Genomic DNA, 23,556 nt, shown 5'->3' on the forward strand with positions numbered 1-23,556 from the left:
ATGTCAGAGTTACACACAGAGAGAGGGAAGGCTGAGAGAGAGAGGGGTCTTCCATTTGCTGGTTCACTCCCCAATCGGCTGCACTGGCTGAAGCTGTGTCAATCCGAAGCTGGGAGCCAGAAGCTTTTTCTGCTTCTTCCCACGTGGGTGCAGGGGCCCAAAGAGTTGGGCCATCTTCTACTGCTTTCCCAGGCCATAGCAGAGAGCTGGATCGGGAGAGGAGCAGCTGGGACTTGATTGAGTGTCCATATGGGATTCTAGCACTGCAGGCAGCAGCTTTACCTGTTAAGCCATAGCACTGGCCCCCAAAATTAACTTTTAATTAGTACCATTACAAAAACATCATAGATTCAACAGAGAAATTGATTTGAATGTGATATTGAACATAAGGGAAAGCGACAAGCAAGGAGTCATAGAAATAGGAAGTAGAAAAGGAGAAGGGCATTTTGAATGCAAGAATACAGTCATAGTTACCGTAAATAAAAATTGCATCAATGTTTCCCCTGAATTTAAATTCCTTCAATTCAGAGACAGTTAAAGTTTAAAATCAATCTAGATAGTTACAATAATATCAGAGATTTGACCTATGGGTATGTGGCACTTTCACTCTTTATGTTCTAATTTAAGAAGTGGAAATTGAGGTGCTGGCACTGTGGCTTGGTGTGTTAAGCCTCTCTCTGCAAAACCAGCATTCCATATGGGCCGTAGTTCAAGTCCAGGCTGCCCCACATAAGGCACAGCTCCCTGCTAATGTGCATGGGACAGCAGTGGAAGATGGCCTATGTGCTTGGGCCTCTGAGCCCATGTGGGAGATCCAGAAGGAGCTCCAGTTTCCTGGCCTCAACCTGGCCTGACTAAGGCTGTGCTGCATTTGGGGAGTGAACTAGCAGATGGAATTTCTTTCTCTCTCTTGTAACTCTTTCAAATAAAACAAAAATAAATAATAAAAAAGATGTAAAAATTGGAACTTTTATGTCAAAATAAATTTAGTGACATCACAGATGCTGAAATTCAACCATATTCTGTGAAAACTGGTTTCAAACTCTGTGAACAACACAGAGAAGAATATCTGAACATCCATCATTATTATCGTAGAAACATACTTAAGGGGAATAAAAGTTGAGCATGAAATTTTCAGAAGACATATTGGGAAAATGACGTTTTTGAGACCTATGCTGGCATAGATAAGAAATGACTATGCGACTACTGACATCCTACAAGAATATCCTTAATGCAGGCACAATCCAGACACTCATCAATCATCCTCAGTCAAGGTGTCCTTGCACATCCTTTAGAATTATCCACTTATCAAAATGAAATAACTGAAATGAGGGAGTCGTACAACTCAGTGCTAAATGATTTTAATCATTGGAATAAAATCGTCATTTGCTTTTCCAATTAATAAAACCCTATTTCCAATGAATAAAACCACTACTGTCCGAAGAGGTTATGTTTGGGTGAATTCCAGCTCTGGGCAGGGAAGTTCCAGGTCCGGGACAGAATGTAACTGCCACCTGTATGTAACCCTCCCGATTAGCTGAAGCCCATCTGACCATCGAAACAGTCCCTGAAGGGAACAACATCACCAACCAATCAGAGGAAGGCTGCAACCATCACTGACCAACCAGGAACTTGGACACAACTTGAATATACAACTCTCAGGCCCAACTTCAATCCATAAGAGACTTTATCCTGACTCCTTGCTCTGTGCTTGCAAATAAATACCTACCGACTTCTGCGACTCCAATGTCAGTGTGACTGGCTTTCTGTGCATTGGGTGAGCGAGCCCAGGTTTGGGGGTTCTATACCAACTCCTCCAACTAGTTTGGAAGCTTGTCCTGCAACAAATGTGAAGTGTGTGTTTTAAAGAAAAGTTTGAGGAAAACCAACACAAAAGAAAAAAGAAGGCCATGTTCAAAATATATTAAAGGTTAATACAAAGTTACAGCTATTTTGGACCATTGTGTGCCATACTCATGAATTTGGTTTTAATTCTGTAAAACATACCAAACTTTTGGGAATATCAGGAGCTGGAAAGAAATGTTGAAATATATACCTTGGAATAGATGATTCTTGTGTATATTGAATTGTTTGAAGCTGTAAGAGTTACCACCAAGATCTATCTGAATGATTATTGCTAATTACTTGTTTTTCTAGTATTTCTTTTTTTTATTTTTTTTTATTATTTTTTTGACAGGCAGAGTGGACAGTGAGAGAGAGAGACAGAGAGAAAGGTCTTCCCTTGCTGTTGGTTCACCCTCCAATGGCCGCCGCAGCCGGCGCACCACGCTGATCCGATGGCAGGAGCCAGGAGCCAGGTGCTTTTCCTGGTCTCCCATGGGGTGCAGGGCCCAAGCACCTGGGCCATCCTCCACTGCCCTCCCTGGCCACAGCAGAGGGCTGGCCTGGAAGAGGGGCAACCGGGACAGAATCCGGCGCCCCGACCGGGACTAGAACCCGGTGTGCCGGCGCCGCTAGGCGGAGGATTAGCCTAGTGAGCCGCGGCGCTGGCTTTCTAGTATTTCTAAGATATATCTCCAACAAGGTATAAACTTGACCTACCTAAAATATACTTACTGTCAAATGTTCAATGAGAGAAACACTATTCATATAAAGAACAAACAATTTTCTTTAAAAAAAACTCAAGGGGCTTCCATAGCCTTGGAAACTCATGACTGGTGCATAGGGAGATTACTGATGCCATAAACAGGAGTGTCAATTTGTAAAGTCAACCACAGGAGTCACTGTGCACTTACTCCTCATGTAGGATCTCTGTCCTTAATGTGCTGTACATTGAAACTTAATGCTATAACGAGTACTCAAACAGTATATTTCACTTTGTGTTTCTATGGGGGTGCAAATTGTTAACTGTTGAAATCTTTACTTAATGTATACTAAACTGATCTTCTGTAAAAAAAAAAAAAAAAAAAAAAAAAAAAAAGAAGAAGAAGAAGAAGAAGAAATTATCAATTCCCAACTTGACTCTCACTGGGATTAAACATGACAATAGGTCTGATCTGATTTCATCATCATTTAAAAAATCATCTATTATTTTTCACTTTATGTTTCTGTGTGGGAACAAACTGTTGAAATCTTTATTTAATGTATGCTAAACTGATCTTCTGTACATAAAGAGAATTGAAAATGAATCCTCATGTGAATGGAAGGGGAGAGGGAGTGGGAAAGTGGAGGGTTGCGGGTGGGAGGGACGTTATTGGGGGGGAAGCCATTGTAATCCATAAGCCGTACTTTGGAAATTTATATTCATTAAATAAAAGTTAAAAAAAATAAAAAAAGACACTAAAAAAAAGAATTTAAAAAAATTACCAACCAATATGTGTTGAATGGATTTATATAAAAATCCACTTGTTAGCCATTAGTACAAAGATATTTATGATGGGAATTTTTTAATGTATTATTCTGGATACAAGGAATTCACATTTCACATAGGATTATGAAATGTGTGAATATTTCTTATAGTTTACACTCTAAGTATAAAGACTGATCTTCAGTACAATAGTATCTAATGGATACTATGAATATCAATAATTATATGATAAGAAAAATTATTTATGAGTTATCAATTTAGGGGTCAGTGTTGCGAGGTCGTGGCTTAAAGCCACTGCCTCTAATGCCAGCATCCCATATAGGTGTGTGTTCCTGTCCTGGCTGCTTCACACAACCCAGCTCCCTGATAATAGCCTGGGAAAAGCGGTAGAAGATGGCCCAAGTGTTTGGGCCCCTGACATCCATGTGGGAAACTCAGATGAAGTTTCTGACTCCTGGCTTTGACCTGGCCCAGCCCTATACATTGTTAGTATCTGGGGAGCGAACCAGTGGATGAAGGAACTCTCTGTCTCTCCTTCTCTCTATAACACTGACTTTCAAGTAAAATAAATATTTTAGAAGATATATATCAATTTAATTAAATATAAGTACACACATGTATTTATTTTTAGAACTGGCATGAAGTGAGGGAATTTGTTACTAGCACATCTGCCTCACAATAACTACTATTCTAATTCTTCAGGCTGAAAGCAAAGGAATCAGAACTGACATAAACAAATAACAATGATAAATATAATTATGTAGGTGGATATAAAAACAGCATTTTTCTTAATTTTTAGAGTAACTCCATGAAACAATATGCTCACAACACAAAGATACTTTAAAAAATTCAAAGGGGGCCTGTCTTGTGGTTTAGTGGTTAAAGCCGCTGCCTGTGATGTAAATATCTCATATAGGTTCCAGTTCATGACCTGGCTGCTACACTTCTGATCCAGCTCCCTGCTAAAGGCTTGCGAAAAGCAGTATAAGATGGCCCAAGTTTTTGAGCCCCTACGGCCCACATGAGAGACCTGGATGAAGCTCCAGGCTTTGGCCTGGCCCAGCCCTGGTAGTTGCAGCCATCTGGGGAGTGAACCAACCAATAGAAGATTCTTTCTCTCTCTCTCTCCCCCCCTCTCCATCTTTCCCCATCTCTATGTGTGTTAACTCTGATTTTCAAATAAATAGATAAATCTTTTTAAAAATTCATAAAAAAGTATAATTAAAACGGCAAATTTTCGTTGGTGCACAAGAAATCTTTGTAACCCATGTATAGTTTTCTCATAATATGGATTTCCATGAACTTTTTGATTAATCTTCATACATGTATTATACTTTATAGTAACAGAAAGAAATGAGCTAAAAGAAATAAATTCATATTGGATTAAGAAAATGACAATAGATGGTGACTTGGTTCTACAGAAAGAAATGAAGAAAACCAGAAAGGCTAAATAATGTTAATATAACAACTTCCATCTAAAAATGGTTTATCTCCTTTCTGATCTCACTTTCTTTGGATAAAATAATGGATATTGGCACAGGAGTTTGGTGCAACAGTTAAGTCACCACTTGGGATGCCCACTTCCCATATCTGAGTTCTTGGTTCAAATCACAGTTTCTGGGCTCCTAAACTAGCTTCCTGCTAAAAGTGTCCTGGGAAGTAGCAGATGATGGCTCAGGTACTGGGTTCCTGCCACTCTCATGGGAGACCTGCATGAAATTCTAGGCTCCTGTTTTTGGCCTGACCCAGCACAGGCTGTGTCTGGTGTTTGGGGAGTGAATCAGAGGATGGTAGATTTCTTTCTATTTGCCCATCTCTCTCTCTCTCTCTCTCTCTCTCTCTCTGTCTGTGTGTGTGTATGTGTATGTTTCTACCTTTTAAATAAAGTGAAACTAAATATAAAAATTTTTTAAGATTATTTTACATTTTCTCTCACCTCTAAGCCACGACTTTCTTAGTATGCAATCCACTTTGCTTTATTATTTTCAAAAGAATCCTAGAAGTCACATCTGATGTCACCCCATAGCAACTTGGAAGAGGAAGAAAGACATATCTTTCACTATTTGTGGCATAATACTTCTTTTCAATTTTTAGTGATTCATTTGAATATTATTTAAAATCATGTCCTATTATGAATAAAGGGGAAATCTCCCATGATTTGTAGTCATATAATATTTATGCCAAGTTAACCAATCTCTTGATTTGAGGGCAGTATAATATGTTTGCTCAATTAAGAAAATGCAGTCAGAAATCAAGGAAACAGCATTTGTAATCTCCAAATATAATAGCTCTTTCAATTTGTTAGGAATTATAATGCGTCCGGGATCCACATGTATAATACAGCATTAATGAGAAACTGATTGTGACTCTGAATGAGTGCCCAAAAGCTGCCTACCTGAAATAAAGCAGAAAAATTCTACTATAAAGCCTTGCTAAAATTGACTTGGTAATAAAATCACTTAACACTAAGCAGCAAGGAGCTTCATTACCCTCTATTATTTTACTGTAGCAATATGACCTAAATACAACATTACATACTCATCGCTAATTTTGTTCCCTCATAAAGAATCTACTCCCTACTAAAGAATGTACTCTTAGCTTGTTGAGAAGTGTTCCAGAATACATATATTGTGAGGAAATATTGGTCCCATTAGGAATTTTCTCTTAATTCTCTCCTAATGATTGAGATGTAAAAAAAGGAGAAAGCGGAGAATATTATCTACTTTTTCTGAATTATCCAGGAGATGCTACTTCATGAGAAACACATGCATAATATTCCCAGAATAAAAAAAAATAACTTCCATTTTCTTTTGACGGTGTAATATGCCATGTGTAATGCTCCATCACATTAAATGTAACTTCTATATGAAGATTTGGAATGGAGTGAATGCAAAGATTATGCTCCCCTGACCAAAACCCTGAACATAAATATCTTTTTTTTTTTTTTTTTTGACAGGCAGAGTGGACAGTGAGAGAGAGAGACAGAGAGAAAGGTCTTCCTTTTCTGCTGGGTCACCCTCCAATGGCCGCTGTAGCCGGCGCACCACGCTGATCCGAAGCCAGGAGCCAGGTACTTCTCCTGCTCTCCCATGCGTGTGCAGGACCCAAGCACTTGGGCCATCCTCCACTGCATTCCTGGGCTACAGCAGAGAGCTGGACTGGAAGAGGAGCAACCAGGACAGAATCCAGCACCCCGACTGGGACTAGAACCTGGGGTGCCGGCACCACAGGAGGAGGATTAGCCTATTGAGCTGTGGCACCAGCCGAACATAAGTATCTTAAAACCTGGATGCAACCCAAAAATATGCTAATTTTAACCACAAAGCTAATAAATTATTAAGAAAATCATTTACTTGATTGATTTATGCACTTTTCATAAAATGTGTATATTAACACTCTTCATAAAATTATTTTATCAGATGATACCCACTCAAAATTGTGCTAGGTTCTAGTAATAATGCAAGGAATAATAATTTATTTATGGTGTCTCAGATCTTATATCTATTAAAGATGACATTAACATTAAAAATTTGGAAGTGATCTTTGTGACTTAAAGTACAGGATTCTATGATCACTGATATTAGAGAATTATGTGTCAATAAAAACATAAAGAAAACTTTTTTATAAGTCAGTGTGTTTATACTCAGAAGTAAAATTGGTCAAGATAGTAATGTGGCTGAGGCCTTTACAAGGCAATCAGTCTAATGAGCTGGTATAAATAAAAGGATTAGTGTATTAGTTCCATGAATAAATAGAAAAGTGAGAAGTGGCATCAGAGAAGTGGCAGAGCAAGCACCCCTGAAAAACTTCTTTTTTATGAAAGCAATGAAACACTGGTGAAAGTCTGGAAATTAACTGAGAAATTCCAAACTCTGTTTATTCTAGGAAAAAGGAAGATGAATGTTGGAAAGAATAGTGAACTCTGTGGCACTTTAACTCACACTTTCATTAACTTTCCCCACATCTATACAAGCCTTGAAAATCTACAACCTTGAACACTGGAGGGGGAAGAAACAAATTGGAGTTCCTCCAAAGGCTTATTCCAAGATTTCTGTCATTAGCAGAAACAACCTGTGAAAATTATTTAATATTGTGGTTGCCTTCAGTGACAATAGCAATCAGAATAAATAACAAAAAATCTTCAAGGGGACAGGTATCAGAGATAAATGACCATGAAACACCTTGCAAATGTAACATATTCTAGGAAACATAGATAGTTGTGGGAATATGAAGGGCTGGCACAAATCCAGGATAACAATCATGCCAGGAAACAACTCAGATGACTTCAAACAATCGGTTTAATTTTTTCTTACAGTTCTGTGCAAGCAGGAAGTGAAGGCTAAGGTGTAGATGTAAACAGTCTAATAGAGTTCTGAATGAATGTTCCAAACACAAACACTTTAACAAAGACTTGAGAATTTATTGGTTCTAGACACTTAAACCCTTTGTCCAGTGATTCGGTGCCAGCCAAGCTAATGTGTATAGAGGTTTCAATGGATACACATGCCAAAAGATGAATATTTAAAAATACTAGTTCAGGAAAATCATTAACAAAGAGATAAACACACACAGACACACACACACACACACACACACACAAAACAAAACCCAAAAACAACAACAACCTTTCACATTCACCATTGAGCATGATGATCCTTTGAACTTGATATGCAATAAAGGTCATATGCTTTTCTCAGCACCAATAGAGAACTCCATATGATCTTTATCTTTCATTCTGTATATATACACATATATTTATATCACATTTATTGAAGTGCATGTGCTGAACCATCCTAGAGATAAATCTCACTTGTTATGGTGTGCCAATCTTTTAATATGTTGTTAATCTCATCTTCTCAACTGGTGGATTTTTGCATCTCTATCAGGGGATATTGGTCTATAATTTTCTTGTCTTGCCATGTCTTTGTCTGGCTATATAATTAGCATGATGGTGGCCTCAGAAAATTTATTTGGAATTGTTTTCTCCTTTTCAGGTTTTTGGAAGAATTTGAGAAGGGTTAATGCTAGTTCTTTAAATGTTTTATAGAATTCCTTAGTGAAGCAATCAGATTAAGATTTCTTTTTTCTTTTTTTATTTACTTATTTTTCTTGTTGGGAGAATTTTGGTTACTGAATAATTCACATTACTTTTTATCTCCCTGATCAGATTTCATATTTCTTCATGATTTGGACTTGGCATGTTGTATATTTTTTTTTTTTTTTTTGACAGGCAGAGTGGACAGTGAGAGAGAGAGACAGAGAGAAAGGTCTTCCTTTGCCGTTGGTTCACCCTCCAATGGCCGCCGCGGCCGGCGCGCTGCGGCCGGCGCACCGCGCTGATCCGATGGCAGGAGCCAGGAGCCAGGTGCTTTTCCTGGTCTCCCATGGGGTGCAGGGCCCAAGCACCTGGGCCATCCTCCACTGCACTCCCTGGCCACAGCAGAGGGCTGGCCTGGAAGAGGGGCAACCGGGACAGAATCCGGCGCCCCGACCAGGACTAGAACCCGGTGTGCCGGCGCCGCTAGGCGGAGGATTAGCCTAGTGAGCCGCGGCGCCGGCCCATGTTGTATATTTCTAAATATGTGTGTTTCTTTGTGTATGTACCCAATTTATTGGAATAAAATTGTTCACAGTTGTCTTTAATGATTCTTTGTATTTCCATGTCAGCAGGTTTATGAAAACATGACAAATGCTACTAATTACCAAGAAAATGTAAATCAAACCTACAATGAGACATTGATTCATTTGTGCTATCCTTAAAATAGAAAGCAACAACTGTTAACCAGTTGTAGGAAAAAAGGGAGTCCTTATACATTATCATTGGAATGTTAATAGGTACAGCTATTCAGGGAAAATGTGGAGTTTGCTTAAAAAGTTTAAAATAGAATCATGTGTTTTAGCAACGTACTTCTGGTGGGACCAGTTTTGTGGCTCAATGGGTTAAGCTGCTGCTGCTGATGGCAGCACTGTGCTAGATCAAGTCCTATACCTTTGTTTCAGATCCAACTCTCCGATAATGGGCTGGGAAAGCAGCAGATGAGAGAAAAGTTACTTGTTCCCTTGCGACCCATGTGGGAGTGCAGAATGGAGTTCTTGATCCTGGCTTTGTCCTGATCCAGAGCTGGCTGTGGTGGCCATTGGGGGAGTGAATTACAGGATGAAAAACCTCTCTCTCACTCACCCCCCCCAATCAGTCTGCTTTTCAAGTAAATACATGCAAACCCTTTTAAACACTGAAATCAGGATCTTGAAGAGATATTAGAATCTCCATGATTATTGCAACATTTTCAACAAAAGCAAAGACGTGGAATCAACCTAAATATAAAACTGAAGGAAAATTTCAATGAGATTCACACCTGGACATCCTAGCCAAACTGTTCAATACCCAAGACAAAGAGAAAAGCCTGAAGCAAGAGAAGCACAGCATATCAAATACAAGGGATCCACATAAGATTGATACATGATTGCCCATCAGATACCATAGAAGCCAGAAGGCAGTGATTTCAATGGCATGCTCAGCATGCTGGAGAAGTAGACTGCCAAGCAAAAATCTTATCTACCCAAAAATGTCATAAAAATGAGAAAATTAAGACATATCTAGATAAATGAAATGTAACTGTATCATCACAAGCATACAGTAAGTATTGAATCATTAAGAACACAGAAATAAGTTGATGCAACCAAATATCTGGTAATTTAAAAAGAAAGTATAGGCATATATTTGCTGTAATTAATTTTTTTCTTTTCTTATTTACAAGCTAACAAATGAGTAGTTGGAACAAGATAGAGCTGTGGAAGATGCTTGACTGATCCTTGTACAGACATCAATTGGAACATCTATTCACATATCAATTCATCTTCCAAAGAGCTAAGCAAGTCAGACAGGAAACCACAGTTCCTGGTTTTCATATAGTAATAGAAATAACACATTGAAGAAAGTAAGAGACTTGTTTCATCACTCCTCCTCCAGTCCCCATAGCAAAGCATGAAAAGAGACATTGCCCACATCTGGTAGGAAAAGGAAGTAAAGCCTAGATCTTGAAACCCAGTTTCAGGCCTGCTACGGTAAACCCTAGAGTCAGACTGAGTCCCATGGATTCTGTCCCCTGCCACTACCTCTGAACTGAGCTTAAAGATCCACCTTCATCAATCCTCCCTCAATAAGTGGAAGGCAACAGAGAAAGTCTCCAGCTGCTGAAGTGGGACCCAGCACCAAATAAGACCTGAAGGTCTCTATCCTTAGATCAGTGTTTACTGGTGCAATCTCTCTATATATGGAGACCTATGCCCAAGAAAGATGGATTCATTTTCATCTAAATCAGTTCTAATACTATGCAAGCCTGGTATGTATCTTCAAGAGAGTGAAGGCCAGATAAATCTGTGACACTGAAGCACAGCCTAGCTTGGTGCCAGCTTGTTTGGCCAAATGACTGCCTTTACCACATCTTACCCAACTTTGGGCAGAGGGTAAGGAGCAAGACTTCAGCCACTGGGTAGTAGAGCACCAAAGTGAGCACAGGACCTCATCCCTGATCTGGTAAAAACAGATCTGAATATAACAATAAACATCAGAGTGAATAAATTAGTAATCAAAATCTACATGCAAACAAAAACCCAGGAAGAGATGAATTTTTCAAAACTTTTAAGCAATAACTTATTATCCATTCCTTTCAAGAACCTGTAGATTATAGGGATGATGATGCCGGACTTGGTATATGAGCAAAAGGAATGGAATGATAATTTGGAAGGAAGTGGATGTCAGACAGTGTCATTCACAGAATTGATTCCTGATCTTATTTAAGTGTGATGTTCATAATTTATTGACTCGAAAATAATGAAAATCAATGTTCTTTGTCATAGAAATATTGTAAACTGAAGTGAATTTATCTATTACAAGAATAAATAGGAAACTAAATAAGAATTATAATATACCAAAGAAAGTGGAGAAATCTGTGTTTGAAAAATTTTAAAGTGTACCTATGTGCGTCAGCTTCAGTCATTGGAGAAGGATATAAGGGAATGGGGAGTCCTCACCTCCCTTTGAAGCTGAGGCCAATCCCATTCCCAGTGCCTCTCTCGTTTACATTGAGGGCAGGATCCACATGGGCTTTTCAGGTGGGGACTCTGACATTCCCTGTATCAATACTCAGGCTTCCCACACATGATATATTTGTATTGAGCTTTTCACTCTTGGATGCCCTTGGGGTAGCAGGGAACTGGCTATAGCAACTGCTATCAGACAAGCTTGTTGTCTGCACTGATATTTTTTATACTGGGACCCCTCTTCCTCCTCAGCCGCGTCTCTATTATTAAACACAATATATGCTATATTAAGCATTTGTTCGTGGGATTTTGTGGTCCTGTTGACAATTCAGGGAGATTCCTCTGAATATCTGTGACTGACTCATGAAGTGAGTGGCAAGTAAGATCTGCCTTTCTGGGATGATAGAGTCTATGTTAGTATTTCTTTTTTAAGACCACTAAAAATGATGCTCAGAATAAAGTTGAATTTTGTTCCTTCTGTTGTATTACTTCAATTATTTTGTCACAATTTATGGACTTGATAATTTTTTTTTTATTTTCTAAGAAAATATTCGTTTATCTCTCTCTCTGTCTCTCTGTCTCTCTCTCTCTCTCTCACACACACACACACACACACACACACATCTTTCACCCTCTGGCTCACTCCCCAAATGCAACACTCAGCATGGGGCCAGGCAAACCCAAACACAGGAACTCCATCCAGGTGTTACATGTGGGTGATAGGGGCTGAAGCATATAAGCCATCACCTTCTGCCTTCCCAAGTGTGTTGGCAGAAAGCTTGATGAGAGGTTCAGAGGATGTAGGATTCTAATCAGGCATTTTGATATGGGATGTGAACATCTAAAGTGGAGCTTTAACACACTGCATCACCATACCCTCTCCAATGATATTGTTTTTTTGTCCCAGCCATCAATTACATATTCATATAATCTTGGTCTAAATCTGGGTCTCCCATGTGGGTAGTGAAGTCGAAGCACTTAGTCCATCCTCTGATGCTTGTCTGGGTGAAAACTTAAATGAATACATGAAAGGCAGAGATTGGGACAGGGATTATGTAGCACCTGTTTCCTTATCCTTTTCTGGAAATCTTGGCAGTGTCATGGCATCAAGTATGTGATGGGAGTAGGGGAGTAAGCGTTAGTAATTCTGTTATAATATTGTAGTTAGCTAAAGATCATTACTGGTATGCAACCATGTTGGTTAGTTTTGGCTGGCACTAGCTTTGGGCAGCAGTTTTGTGAAACACTTTAAGGTTACGCAGAGTATGTGAGATCAAAGGAGGGGATAACAACCTCAGCTTCTTGCTAGTTATCTTCTCATCTGTATCAAAAATGTTGGTGAGTTCATGGAGCTTTTCTACAGAAGTCTTCATCAGTAGCGTTAGGAACATAAGATCGCAGTGCAGAAAGCAAGATAAGTGTTAATTTGTACACTGAAGTCTTCCCAGTGTATAGCTCTCGACCAGAAACAGGAAGAACTTGATTTTCCATATCTATCTTGTGCAGTAATTAAATTACTATGTTGTATCTTGACTGGCTCCCTTGATGATTTTTTCACAAATTAAAACCTTGGGAGTGAGAGTAGTGTTCTGATTTTAAATTTCTATGATTTTTCCCTCCAACAGTCTTGCTATTCCTTCTGTAGCACATACTCTATTGGAAACCTGACAGCAAGGACATGACACTCCAATATATGTAAATATTGGTTTTCTAGGAAATTATATCATTTTTCTAAATTTAAAAAAGTGTTTTCTAGTACTAATGGAATTTCCACATTTTATAATTTTTTTTTCTTATTGGGGTAAAACTTCTGTGAGATAGACATATTTTGGTCAATATTAGCTTCTAGGTCTTGTTTTGGTACAATTGTTAACTGCCTCCTACTTAGACAAATAAGTGCCCTCATGGTCTACTTCCATACTCCAGTGAGCTTTATCCTGAGATCAACAACATTCAACCTCATAATGTTATAATATTTCATTTGATTACTTCTGTATTTAGATTTTGTTTTTTGAGCTGAAGGGTAACTATACCAAAGCAAGTTTCTAAGATTCTGGGCTTGATAGCCAAAATCTTATGTTAATATCAGTTTTTTAAAATGGTCCCTAAACTCAATTCTACTTTTCAGTGAGTTTAAAGAACTGTTTATAATCAAAATTTTTAAGTAGTACATCCATTTTATGTTTTCATTAACAAAACTCTGTTTTTGTTAGGTATATTTTACTACAAACACTATATAATGACCAAATTAAACTAATTAACATAAACATCACCTCACACTTGTTATGGTGAATACACTAAAAGTCAACTCTCAGTAATTTTCAAGGACATAATACATTATTATTAATAGATTCTATGTTGTACAGTAAAATCCTTAACTTATTACTCTTATCTAGAATAAATTTATTGTCCTTTGACCAACATTTCCCCAACTCCAACTCCCAACCCCTGGAAATCACCATTCTGTTCTCTACATCCACAAGTTCAACTTATATAAGAATCCTATATTTTTACATTTAATTCCAAATACTGAACATGAATTCAAATGATGAATATACAATAATAAAATTAGAAGCAATCATATTGTGTTCTCTACTCACAGTTAAGGATATTAATAGAAATCTTCAAAGGCTTAAAAAGTGAGGGAACATTTGAGGGGGATCTTTCACTATCTGAAAAACGAAAAAGATTAATATTTGGAAATCAAGCAAGTGTGTTTAATTGACAACTTACTATCTGTAAGTAAGAATCACAAACATTAAAAGAACCAACATGCTTAACAATATAAAGGATATTGTTAATTTTTATAGTATTTTTCGTATACTCCAAGTGGCCTATGGAAATATGAAGTTTATTTTGATGCAAAATATTTTGAAATCCATGATGTCTTTATAACTATTTATTTATTTTTTATTTAGTAAATATAAATTTTCAAAGTACAGTTAATGGATTACAATGGCTTTCCCCCCCCAATAGTTTCCCTCCCACTCACACCTCTCCCATCTCCCGCTCCCTCTCCCATTCCATTCACATCAAGATTCATTTTCAGTTATCTTTATATACAGAAGATCAATTCAGTATATATTAAGTAAAGATTTCATCCGTTTGCACCCACACAGAAACACAAAGTGTAAAATACTGTTTCAGTACTAGTTTCATTATTCACATTGGACAACACACTAAGGACAGATCCCACATGAGAAGTAAGTACACAGTGACTCCTGCTGTTGACTTAACAATTGACACTCTTGTTTATGTCGTCAGTAATCTCCCTAGACTCTAGTCATGAGTTGCCAAGGCTACAGAAGCCTTTTGAGTTCGCCAACTTCGATCTTATTCCTACAGGGTCATAGTCAAAGTGGAAGTTCTCTCCTCCCTTCAGAGAAAGGTACCTCCTTCTTTCATGGCCCCGTTCTTTCCACTGGGATCTAAAAGCTCATTTTTATTTCCATTGCTTCAAAAAGACATATGTTTAATTTCCATGAAACAGAAACAAAGGAACTGATAATTATTAACCTAAAAGTAGTAACAACTAGGCTGGTATTGTGGAGTGGTGGGTAAAACCACAGCCAGTAATGCCAGCATCCCATTGGGTGCCGGTTTGTGTCCCAGATGCTCCCCTTCTAATGCATACCCATGCTGATGCCCTGGAAAATCAGCAAGGGGTGGACCAAGTGCTTGGACCCTATCACCCACATGGGACACCCGGATTTAGCTCCTTGCTTTTGCCTGGTCCAGTGTCAGCCTAATTTTTTAAGAAAATTAGGTTGTCTCCAGTATCTAATCAAGTAAAAAAAAAATCTAACTGATACAGTAGATGAACATCATCACTTCAGTTGACTCTAAATAGAACACAAAAACCAGAAGCTCCTGAGCACAACACTGCCTTTAAATTTAATCTGCAACACTGGCTCTATATCTACTTGCACTTGATATTAGCTAAAAGGCCAAGAAGTGATCCTACATCTACTTGAACAGCAACACTGAATCTCTCGGATCCCCAGACTACCAGCCCATCCCAAAGATGTTGAACTTGTCAACTTCCATATTCACATGAGCCAAGGTGTTAGAATAACTCTTTCTACCCATGCATATTCTATGGGTTCTAACATAGTAGGTTTTACATTAGTAAGATTAATACTTTTATAGATGAGGAAACTGCACTTTGTAGGTGTTAGCTTCTTTGCCCAAGAAGAGCAGTAAGGCTAAGCCTAAAAATTAAAATCAGGATTAATTTGAAGCCAGAGCCCATACTCCAGTTTTTACTGAGGTTGGATTCACAAGGAAATAAGTATAAAGTGTGACAGTAGTAAAGAAAAAAATAGCATTAAGTAACACAATGGACTTAACAAACTTTTAGTTTTTCTTCACATTATGAGCAAGACTATATAAAACATAAGGCTGCTAATAATTTCTTATTAACTTAAAATATCATAAACTACAATATGGTATATACTTCATTTTGTCACCCCTTATCCATCGTTTCATTCTGCCCACAGATATGTTTTGATCTCTTAAATGATAGGTGCAGAAAAAAGGAAATGGATAGGAGGAACACTGTTGTGGCCTTATAGAGCTTATAATGTAAACCTGGAAGAGAACTACTACATGAACAGCATGTAAAAGAAAATTATTTAACATGTCATGTGTTATGAAGCAAAATAAGATAGCTCAGGTCGTAACATAAGGGGACTGATTTATCTTGGCAACTTTCACACATCTCCAGTGAAGTTCATGCATTAAAGTATAAACATAGTATATAGTAGGAATTAACAAAACACCTGTATGGGGGGAGGGGAGTAGAGAGAAGAAAAGGAGACCTGATCAGAACAAAAATTTATATTGCATAGATTTTCATAGCATTGACTCAAGAAGAAATAGCACATACTTCCTCTATTGTGACATATAAAATGTAAAGGCTACGCATTTTTTGAGACTCACATCACAAAATATTATTGGCAAATAGAGCTCATTATACATAGTTGTTAGATCCTTTCATAATTTGAAAGTATGAAAACTATGAAGCAGTAAAATTATCAAGGATTTCATTTTTAATATCTAAAAATAACTGACATAAGTACAGTGTAGCATTATTATATCCATTTATTGAATTTTTTCATAGAAGTGGTATTGAAATTGTTTTTTGAAATTGAAATTGAAGTTTCCCTGTTTGATATACAGGGAGGTTCTATCCATCTTATCATAGAATTATAATGTTAATATTAAAATCATTATCCTGAGTGGGGGAAGTAAGCTTTCTTAAGGTATAACCATTGAACATTTAATTTAAGCCAAAGAGAAGAGTTTGATTTGGAAGGCCATATTTGAACTAGAAGTTCCCTCCTCCTCCCTAGTCTGTATTTACAGTAATGAACTTCCCTTACCTTCTGTTCCCAATTTGCTCTTAATTAACTAATATAAAATGCAAATCCTCTAGGAATCTGTCCCTAATGCAACCTCTTTTCTTTTCTACTATTATATCCCGAGCACTTCATTTCATAGCACTAGTATTATATAGGAAAAATATTTTTAACTTATTTCTTCTATTAACTCATTAAGGTTAAGTATAATAAACCTAAACCAGACTTAAACAATACTTTTTAAAGTTATATAAAGAAGAATGTAAAAATCAATGGATAAACAACCAGAAGGCAATAATATGCATGTTAATTTTCAAATGTATGGTTGTCAAATAGCCAGTTTCCAATTAATATTTTTTTTAACAGGCAGAGTGTACAGTGAGAGAGAGAGACAGAGAGAAAGTTCTTCCTTTTGCCATTGGTTCACCCTCCAATGGCCGCCACGGCTGGCGCATTGCGCTAATCCGAAGGCAGGAGCCAGGTGCTTCTCCTGGTCTCCCATGCGGGTGCAGGACCCAAGCACTTGGACCATCCTCCACTGCTCTCCCGGGCCACAGCAGAGAGCTGGCCTAGAAGAGGGGCAACGGGACTAGAATCCAGTGTGCCGGCGCCGCAGGCCGAGGATTAGCCTATTGAGCCATGGCGCCAGCCCCAATTAATATATTTTAATACATTTATGGGGGCCAGTGCCATGGCTCTCTTGGTTAATCCTCCGCCTGCGGTGCATTCATCCCATATGGGTGCCGGGTTCTAGTCCCGGTTGCTCCTCTTCCCGTCCAGCTCTCTGTTGTGGCCTGGGAGGGCAGTGGAGGATTGTCCGAGTACTTGGTCCCTTGTACCCACATGGGAGACCAGGAGGAAGCACCTGGCTCCTGGCTTCGGATCAGCACAACGCCAGCCGTTGTGTCCATTTGGGGAGTGAATCAATGGAAGGAAGACCTTTCTTTCTGTCTCTTTCTCACTGTCTGTAACTGTCAAATAAATCTAAAAAAATACATTTATGGTCATGCCTTCACCAGACTGACAACTAAATATATTGCGGTGTATTCAAATGCAAACTAATATTTTATTTAAATTTTATTTTGAGAATTGAGCTAAAAATATATAGGATTTTTCTCAACTTTTCTAGTATTGTATGCCATTTTGACTGGTGCTGCATATAGTAATAACTTTTAGTGTAATGTGATTCAGTGTGACTAATTATTTGAAATGCATTGCTATACTTGGATAGAAGACAATACTTTTGAAAAGTAAAAGTAAGTCATTTTCACTAAAAAAAATGTGCCTTTTATATATTATGAAGTGTATTTAGACAGCCAAAAGTTAAATCCATAGGTTTTTTTTTTTTTTTCTCATAGTGAGAATTTTCTTTTTTTGTTAGGGCTCTCAAAAGCCATTAATTTGGTTTCTCTAAACACAAGGTAACAGTTGACTAATGTGGAAAACGTAACAATTTTATCCATATGAAAGAATGAGTGTTTTCAGTGTGCAGATGTCATAAATTGACAGGTAGAAATTCAGCCATTCTTAGAATTTCTACTTTTTTCTAATCTGTTAAAATTCTTCCATATTTCCTGTTGCAACTACTTTCATAAGCCTAGTAACTGTCACTAGACCAAAGTGTAAACAGGCTTTACATTTGCTCACATACATGGAGAATGAGTAAGCATTCATCCTTACCTTGTTCACAACAGCCCACAGACATAGGAAGCAATATTGGAGTTAGCTAAGTCATAAGTGGCAGACATAACACAATTTCACTGCTTTAAAAAAGTGCCAAAGTGGTGTTTTTTCATCATATTCTACTATTTATTAAATAGAATATTTTAAATTACATTTTGTAAGTTTCCTATAGTTGAGTCATAGAATTTAGTGATGATTTGTACCACTATATTTTTAAAAATGTCATTTGAAAAATGCATAATTGTATTTTCATACTGAGGTTCCCTGAGTTCATTTACATGCTTCTATTTATTTCTCTTAAACAGCTTTATGAAGGTGTGAGAAAAACTATAAGTAGGTTAAGCAGAACATTTTCATATGACAATAGTTAAAAACTCACTTTGTATCTAGAGAAGTCTGCATCTATTTCCTTTTGCTTTAAGAGAATACTAGACTCTGGCTCATTATTGAGATCATGACAAAAGCATTCTTGGCTTCGGGTAGGACTTCATGGAAGAAGATCAAGTGTTCATGTGTACAAGAGAGGGAGGGAATGAAGGAGCTGAACTGCCTTATAACAACGCTCTCAAGCAATAGCTAACCCACGTGTGGGAAGACATGAAGAACTTCATGAGCAGAACCTTTACAACTCAGCAGCTCCTGCAGGCCTCACAACTCCCAATACTGTTAAATTGGCAATACAACTTCATGATGAACATTGATGGGGACACGCTCAAACCAAGGCAGAGGTGTTACTTAACATTGCCAGGACTATTCTGAAATACACCAACTCATATCAAAAATATTTTGGTCATCTTTATCTTGGAAAAGTAATTTTCCAGATTAGTTCTCTAAAGTACTAAATTATGTAAAATCTTCTATATAAGTAATTTTCTTTATGGATCTCGGAGTTTATGACTTCATGTGTGAAAATGAAATACAGTTTTGATGAAGTTGATAAATGACTTTATATAACTGATAAATGGCTTTATTAAGTTTTACACAGAATATACCCAGAGTTATAACTTATTACTATTATTTCTATAAAGAGACTAGAAAACTTGATTTGTAGTACTACTAAAAAACATTTATGTCTGTACACATCTAACAAAACAGAAATTGTCTCAAATATACAAATATCATCATCTCTGACAAAAGTATGAATAAAAGAGACAGCTTGAGAAGTAATGCAGTTCATCTAATCACTTCAGCTAGTCACTCACAATCTACAGAGTGCAGTGATATCAGTCCTACTTCCTAAACAGTTGACTGGGCAACAGAAGAAGGAACTGACTGAATTTTTTAATTACTACAAATATACATTAGATTTTTGTTTGTATAATTTGCATTGTATTTAAAAGTAAACTACAACTGGAGAAAAAATGTATATAAATATATATAAAATAAAAATATCAGTTCCTGTCTAAAAATTAGATAGTGGTGTTAGGAAACAAAGGTAATTTTAATAAGATGACATTTACAATCTACAATGAGAGAGGAATGCAAATATTTATGAACTAAATAGCATAGCCTTTATACTCATAATGCATGCAAGGCAGAGAAAAGGGATTGGTGGAAATAAAATAGAAATGGGAATTGTTAATGATTCTTTGTCAACCTATGCCAAATTAAAACTTTTGTAAGTACGGGAAAGGTTAGAAAAGTATTTTGATCTAATGGATGTAAACTGAGTCTTCCAACTGGGGGAACACATTATAAATTAACAATTGATTATGTGTCAGACAAAAGTGTCCTCAAATTTTCCTATTAGTTTATGTAAAGCAAGCTCAGTATCAATAAAACAGCATTAATATGGCCATGTAAATTATAATAATTTGTTATCACATTTATATAAATTTCAATAATAGACAAATGTAATAATCTATGTTGTCAAAAGTCAGTATATATTTTCCATTGGAGTCGGAGTGGTGGACAAACACACTAGTCAGGGGCTTTGGGAACTTTGGTAAATACCCAATTATTTATCTGAGAGGTATATGCTTATTGTGTTATCATATACAACTATTACTGCTATTGTGATTGGTGTCTGTGTCTCCACATAGGATATACTTTCATAAGTCTAGTAAAATATAAAAATCAGGCATTCTCATTTATAAATGAAAGTGCAAACTTTTTTTTTTTCACTGTTCCAAGTTTTATTAACTTGTTAATTCAGTTTAAACCACTGAGTTAACCTCAAAAAAACTTCCCCTCAAGAAAACTAATAGAAATACATAAAGGATACTCATGCCAAAATGTTACTTGCTTAAAGAAACATTGAGAGCCATCTTCTGGATCTGCACTAGAATGGGATCCCTATCATTTTCACATTAATGTAAAAATGCAGTGCAGAAGCCTAGCAAACCATGCTTACCATTGTGCCAATATAGGTTTGGCCAAATTAAGTCTGACACACCTTAGAGATCTAAGGAGTATACAGAGCAAACCCTACCCAGATAAAGGTGGCATTACCTTCCTATCACCTCTTTAGAATCTGACATTGAGTGACAATCCCAAACACTCCCAGCATGCAGTGGCCAATTAACCTAGGGGTTATGACGGAATACCTGCATTCAACAGTGCCTGGGCTTGACTGGCTTCTGACTCCAGAAACCCTGGTGGGAAACCAGGATTGAGTTCCTGGGCTCAGCCTAGCCCTGGATGCTGGAGACACTTTGGACAATAAAGGATCAAGATGGGAGCACTCCAATTTTGAAAGACAGGACTCCCGGTACAGTGGCATAGTGGGTTAAAAGCCGCCACCTGCGGTGCCAGCATCCCATATTGGTGCTGGCTCGAATCCTGGCTGCTCCTCTCCTGATACAGCTCTCTGCTATGGCCTGAGAAAGTACAAGATGGCCCAAGTCCATGGGCCCCTGCACCTGCATGGGAGACCTGGAAGCTCGTGGCTCCTGACTGGCACAGCTCCAACAGTTGTAATCATCCGGGGAGTGAACAGTGGATGGAAGACCTCTCTGTGTAATTTTCAAGTAAAAATAAATCTCTAAAAAAAAAAAAAAAAGACAAGTCCTCGCTCTATCATTCCAGAAACCTCTGACAAGACCTCCTAGAGCACTTTGTAACAAATCTTATCTTCTTTGACAGGACCTCAGACATTAGGACATTTTTTCAGCAAGGTTTCAACATGCAGCCACAACTACACATTGTCACACTGCACCAACTCACCAATGGTAATGTCTACGTACTATCCAGTTGATTTTTTTCAAATGACTGAAATAAAGTCAAAGGTAAACAAGCTGGTTTAGCTGCCTCTAGGAAACATTAGAATGGCCCACTGTAGAGTATCCATCAATCATTTCACTTTAAAAGCAGCATAAATTTCATAGCACATTTGCTTATATCCCTTAATGCCAGGATCCTAAATAAAAGTCCACAAAATTTAACAAGTGGTAGTCAATTTATTAAAACAGTCGGTTGGCTTAGGCATCTGCAATGGTGACTTCAACTTCCACTCCCGGCTCAATGCTGATGGAAGTGATCTGTTTCACAATCTCAGAAGGGCTGTGCAAGTCAATGAGCCGTTTATGGATTCGCATCTGGAAGCGGTCCCATGTCTTAGAACCTTCACCACAAGGGGTTTTTCTTGTAGTGATTCGCAGTGTCTTGGTAGGCATCCGAACAGGTCCTTTCACTTTCAGATTCTTCTCCTTTGCTCCTCTGATCAAGTCAGCACACACCTTCTCCAGGGACTTGACGTTGCGGCTGGTCAGGGTGATCCTAATTCGGTGAATGGCCACCTCTGGTTCCACGGGCGTCTTTCCGGTGTCTTTAAAAGCCATGGCTGCGGCGCGGCTTCCTGACCGACTTGTTCCTCGGCGAGAGCGAACAGCGGTGAGTCAGGAGCAGGAGCGGGCGCAAACACGCTCCGCACCTAATGCTACCGCGTCGTCTTCAGAAAGAAGGAAAGTGCAAACTTTTAAATTAACCCTTATTGTATAGCATTCTACAGTACAATAAAAGGCACAAGACTAAGTTCAGTGCAATACAAGGATTGATAAAATACATATTTGGGGATCCAAATATAATCATGGGATTATCTCTAAACATAATGAAAAAAACTGCTTTATTTGATCATCTATTCTGTTCAAAAAATTGTTGTTAAAAGTGAGTTTTGTGGCCCAGCTCTGTGGCATAGCAGGTCAAGCTATGTAGTGTTGGCATCCCATATGGACACTGGTTCAACCACCAGCCTGTAGTGCTGGCATCGCATATGGATACTGGTTCAAGTCCCAGATGCTCCACTTCTGATTCTGCTCCCTGCTAATGAGCCTGGGAAAGAAGCAAAAGATGGCCCAAGTCGTTGGGCCCCTGCACCTACATGGAAGACCCAGGTTAAACTCCTGGTTCCTGGCCTCTGCCTGGCACAGCCTTGTTCGTTATGGTCATTTGGGGAGTGAACCAGTGGATGGAAGATTTCTGTCTCTGTTTCTCCCTCTCTCTCTCTTTCTCTGTAACTCCGCCTTTCAAATAAAATGAATCTTATTATATCTTACTCAACAAAGCAGTTCTATGAATCAGGTAATTTTATTGCTCCATTATTATCAGGAATTTAAACCACAGAGGGTTTTTGTCACTTTCCCAGTTTTACAAAGAGAATAGAAATGGTGTCAATGTTATCAAGAAGGCAATTTGACTCCTCACATTCTTCTTTTTCCTATGCATTAGTATTTCTCTATAAATATTGCATTTAAAATCCAGCAGTTATCTTATATAAAAATTGCTTTCATTGTCAAAACCAAGAAAAATATCATTTATATTTTCCTTACTAAAACATATTTATTGATGCACTTAACAAAAATTAGAGCCATAAATTAGTAAAAAGTGAAAAATCTTCATTATGTATATGGTATACTTTAGATCTAAGCTGAAATCCAACATTGTAAAATAAGTGAATAATAAAGTAAAACTATTAGGTATGCAATATGTTAAAACTCATAGTTTCTTTTTAAGTTTTATTTATTTGAAAGGCAGGATGAGAGAGACAGAGAGAGACAGAGAGAGAGAGATATCTTCCAACTGCTGGTTCACTTCCCAAATGGCTGTGTGGCTAGAGCTGGGCCTATCTGAAGCCAGAAGACTGAAGCTTCTTTCAGGTCTCCCACATAGGTGCAGGAGGCCAAGCACTTGTGCCATCTTCCACTG

General features: G+C 37.9%; 1 pseudogene; it reads right to left on the reverse strand.

Annotated features, from left to right (window-relative positions):
* Positions 1-21,466: 21,466 nt before the first annotated feature.
* LOC100008653 (ribosomal protein S20 pseudogene) lies at positions 21,467-22,311 on the reverse strand (annotated as a pseudogene).
* Positions 22,312-23,556: the final 1,245 nt, after the last annotated feature.

Source organism: Oryctolagus cuniculus, chromosome 2 (assembly GCF_964237555.1).
Source record: "Oryctolagus cuniculus chromosome 2, mOryCun1.1, whole genome shotgun sequence".
Lineage (NCBI taxonomy): Eukaryota > Metazoa > Chordata > Mammalia > Lagomorpha > Leporidae > Oryctolagus > Oryctolagus cuniculus.